The sequence below is a fragment of the Electrona antarctica genome (genome assembly GCF_951216825.1).
Source record: "Electrona antarctica genome assembly, chromosome: 9".
Taxonomy (NCBI): Eukaryota; Metazoa; Chordata; class Actinopteri; order Myctophiformes; family Myctophidae; genus Electrona; species Electrona antarctica.
In genome coordinates this window covers 47,343,675-47,348,560 of record NC_136790.1, presented here as the reverse complement: position 1 = coordinate 47,348,560, position 4,886 = coordinate 47,343,675, and the positions used below count along the sequence as shown (strand labels likewise).

At 41.8% G+C, this 4,886-nt stretch overlaps 1 long non-coding RNA gene across 1 annotated transcript; it reads left to right on the top strand.

Annotated features, from left to right (window-relative positions):
- Positions 1-833: 833 nt before the first annotated feature.
- Positions 834-4,568, top strand: LOC306929140. Its single transcript, XR_013790750.1, has 3 exons — positions 834-970; positions 2,567-2,700; positions 4,020-4,568. It is a non-coding gene; the product is annotated as an uncharacterized lncRNA (long non-coding RNA).
- The last annotated feature ends 318 nt before the right edge of the window (positions 4,569-4,886 follow it).

Here is a 4,886-nt window from a genome sequence, read left to right as displayed (position 1 = left end):
GTATAGCCTATGTGGATAAATCCAGGTCTCTACTGTAGCTTTTAGTATTTCTTGGCTGCACGCCTGCATATTGTAACATCCATTTCTCACCGTCTGCTTTCCTTCTCTCACTTTAACACACGTATCTCTCTTCTTCACGCATCCACACTTGCACACAGGCTAAACCAGAGGTGTAAACTAAGTACATTGACTCAAGTACTAACTAAGTACAATTTTGAGGCATTTGTACTTGAGCATTTCCAATTTCCAATACTTTTACTTGTACTACATCTCAGAGGCAAATATTGTACTTTTACTCCACTACATTTATTTGAAAGCTTTAGTTACTTTGTAGATTGTGATTATTACTACAAAACATATATTAACCACTTCAGCCCTATAAACATTTCGGCCATTTGAAAATAGCCAATCTACAAGCTCACATTTGAAAATAGCCAATCTACAAGATCAAAAGTGTTTTGATACACGTTTGAAAACGTGTGAAACGTGACATTCTGCATACTGAGTACTTTATGCTTTTGGTACTTTAAGTACATTTTGATGCCAATACTTTTGTACTTTTACTTTTTTTAAATACATTTTGAATTCCGGACTCTTTTACTTGTAACAGAGTCCTATTTCTATATTGACGTATCAATACTTTTACTTAAGTATGAAAATTGAGCACTTTTTTCCACCACTACACACTTGTACACAGGCCAAACACACTACACACTTTCTCTTCCAGTATTCATAGTCGCTGTACAACACTTGACGCACGATGAAATATAAATCAGGCTTCATTCTCACCCCACTGGCACAGGTGGCCTGTTCCCTGTGAGGCAGCCCAGCCCGCCTGCTTGATCCTCCTGCCATCCTATAGGAAGAAGGAAAGAACTGAAGTTCCCGACCATATCAGCTCCATTCGCCCGGCTTTGAATGCCATCTGGACGCGTGGTATTTGCCTGCCTTTCTAATGCTGTGTACAGAGGTAGGGGGAAATCTGTTTTGAGCACAGGTTGTTTGGTTTACGGGCAAGACGTGTCTAGTATGCATACTTGCACATACTGTACATATGCAGTATACATCTTAGTCAGTGTATTATTCATCCCAGGCAGATGGGGGCCCTGGATGACAGTGAGAATGTGTATGCGTTGTGATTTATCGACGACTTGGGCGTGTGTTGTTGCTGAATCTGCAACAGTGCTGCGGCACCGTGCGCTGATCTCCATAACAAGTTTTCATTTGTATTACAGACAGGAGTGAGTACAGAGAGAGGATGGAGGGAGGGACAGCGCAGACTACGAGAAAAAAAGTGTGTGTGTGTGTGTGTGCGTGTGTGCGTGTGTGTGTGTGTGTGTGTGTGTGTGTGTGTGTGTGTGTGTGTGTGTGTCGATGCCAAACTTTGCACACACACTCCCTAGATGCCAACAATGAACCTCTGCCCCAAATGTTCCAGAACAGCCTGTTATAGCGCCACCAGGAGGCCGACTTTTGTAAAACAAAAATCCTGCAAATCGTTACACAGTATCTCTATAGTCATGTGCTCAAGACGGATCTGTCCCATATTTCATATTGGCTAACATTGGCTTTCAAAGTTTGCAGGATTGGTCCGTTTTGAACAAAAAGCCTCAAATCAGCGTGCAATTTACGTGAAATCTCTTATGCACTTTTCCTACTAAGCTGAGGAATATATCCCACCCTTTTCACATCGTCCTGTTATAGCGCCACCAACAGGTGGATTTTTGCAAAACACATTTTTGGAACAAAATGCCTCAAATCATCCAATTACCATCAAAGGCGTAAGAACAAATGTCACCCTTTTCACATTGGCCTATTATAGCACCACCAGGAGGCCACAACCTGACCTGGCCTGGTGGAGACCTGTACCCTGAGGGGCACTTTTTCTAGTTTTTACTGCAGTTATTTGAAAACTTTACTTATACAAGTTACTTAGCCGTAACGCCTTGTAACTTGTAGATCTGATTTTGTGGTGGCATACAAACGCCTGTACAGGAAAAGTGGTGCCCTAATGTACACTGATGAGTAAAAAAAAACATGGACAATTGTGAATGTCCTCTAAAATGTCTGCTACTTAACAAGTATACTACAACTTAATTTCACTGTGAATTTTGTCATCAATCACTATATACAGGAGTAAGTGTCAACATTTTTAAATGAAATTGTCCTTTGCGGGCAGTAAGATAAACTTAAATGACAATTTGCAAACCTTGACCAAACCACTTTGTAATTATAGAGACCCCGGAGGGCTCTGTCTGCAAAGCGTGTTCAAGAATAGTAAAGGTGCACTTGGTCCTTTGGAGGGGAAGAAAGATGGGTTTTCTTTAGTCCAAGAAACACAGGGCAATTTGATTGGGACTTGGTCGGTGTAATCGTCTCTGGTGCTGGAGGATTTTTTTCAAAGCTGTCCTCCTCCATCTTCTTCCCGTAAGGCATTGGCAGGACGGCCAGGAGAGCACAGATAAGCCCAGAAAACTGTTCTCTCTCCCCAGGTAGTGTGCAGCCCTCTCTCTCTCTCTCTCTCTCTCTCTGTCTCTCTCTCTCTCTCTCCCCACCACCCCTACAGAGAGGTGTTCAGTAGAGAGGCACGACTTCCACTGAAGATTTGGACCTCAGAGTGACCACAAAGTGCCAAGAGGATTGGTAGGAGGGAAATGGATCGCTCGGAAATACTCCCAGAGATGAACTGCTTAATCAGAGGTAAATTGCTTGGAGGACACGCTTGGGCGGGGGGTGAGGGTGTCGTGTGGGGGTGGTGAGGATGTAACCAGCCTCTGCTTTTACAGTTCCTTCCTCTTGGATTAGCCGTGCTGAGCGACGGATGACCTTGGGCTGGGACTGCATTAAAGTGCTGTTGGGTTGGCAGCGTGAAGGACGGCTCTGGAGAATCCTACCGTCATAAAACTCTTTCACTCAAAAGGCGTGTGTGCAATTTAGTGGTGAAATGCAGCCTAGGTTAATACTGCAGAGGTGCTGTGTGCGTCTGCAGTCAATCTGAGGTCACCATCCAAATAATTACTTTGATTTAACATACTGTCTTTCATTAAATTAACTCAGCAGGCAACAGATCTATTTCATGTCACGCCAAACTACAGTGGCATGCAAGTGAAGCCAAAAACAACACAACAATGACAAACATAATTGTGCAATCTCACATCTTTGCTATTTTGTCCCTAATTGCCCCTCAATGTGACAAATTTGTTAATGCCACAAATATGAGAAACAAATTGCTATCAAGCTATTACTATGCGTCAGCTCTAATTATTTTCACCCTACCTCCTCCAATGAATCACAGTAATTCCTGAGAAAAAGCCTGCTGCCTAACAGATAATATTATTGTCACCGCATGCCTTTATAAAATGTTGTTTATTCCGTTAATTACTATTCCCCTTGAATGCGTCGCACCGTAGCCATGGGAGCTATCTGCCGGATGCAGCCAGGCAGAGCCTGTAAAAACCCTTCTGGAAGATTCATAAAAATATAAACCACAGGCAACTCCTCCTGAGGGCCTCTTAATGGGCCAGTGTCTTTCACAGAGAGTTAAAATGTAAATCATGGAGTATATTTTACACTTCTCAACAACAGCCTGGGGAACCGTGAGTGGTGGACCCTGGGTGGGTACTTATTTCGGCGAGAGCTCTCCCTTAATCTTCCACCGAGTCGTTGCCGATAGCTAGCCTACAATATTATAGTATTATTAAAGTAATAGGAAAGCAATATAATAGTATATATAAACAAATACGTATATATATATATATATACACACACACACACACACACACACACACACACACACACACACACACACACACACGTAATCTGAAAATATATTACAACACAAGAGTTTTGGAGAGTTTACTTCACCTGTAACAGTATCTGAACTCAATTTCCATTTCCCACATAGTGCCAGCTAGCTCCATTGTAGCTCAAAAGTACATTTACTGGCTCTAACAATGCCATAACACTCAGTGGGGATAGCATCACTTGTCAAATGAGCAGCATGACTGACTTAGTTTAAGGAGCTTTTTTTCCCAGAACAGTTTCTGATGTTAGCGAGTGGAAATGGAAGTCCCTCCACAGAGATGTCGTTGTATCCAGTTATCAGCAGCAGCTCCATCAGCCAGCTGCCATTCCACTGGGGCTGACAGAGGGAAACCATTAAAGTAAAGTGTCCTATATCTATCTGAGGCAGTTTGGGACCAGGTTGTTTTATTTTTATTTTTTTTATAATTCCCCCCACTGTGTTGTTAGTGTTGTTACATAGTAGTCATACAGGAATCATGCTGATATGAAAATGTCCTCCCATGTTAACATGTTGTGCATTGTGCTGAATATGCAAAAAAGGCTATTATCGCACACGTGTTCTTTAAAAGTTCTATACCTTCAAAGGTATAGAACTTTTAAAGAACTCGTGTGCGATAATAGTAAAGATCAATGTGGAAGGAGGGAAGAAGGTGGCAAACTTTTTGTTTCGGCCTGCATGGGCCTTCATCAGGGTCATCATTGACTACTACAGTATTTATGTGACATTCCACAGATGTTTCACATGAGAACAAATTCCATACTTAAATAGGACATACATTATAATTCAATTAAAGTTTTATTAACCAAATGTATGCCAAGAACGTGGAATTCCGTTTTATTCTCGGTGGAGAACGTAAAAATCAGTTTGGAAGCGCTCGTTTTCATTCACTCAACATCCTGCTGCTTCCTGCATTATGTGCAGGTGGTACGCAAGTACAAAATGATCACCTTCACAGAATTTCGTGACAGAAAGTAGCTCATAACATGTCTACAGTGGATTTTGTTTTTAAACAAATGATTTGCAGATTGAAAGAGGATAATTCAAGCTTTACACACATCTGAAATGTTGGTAGTTTAAGTGG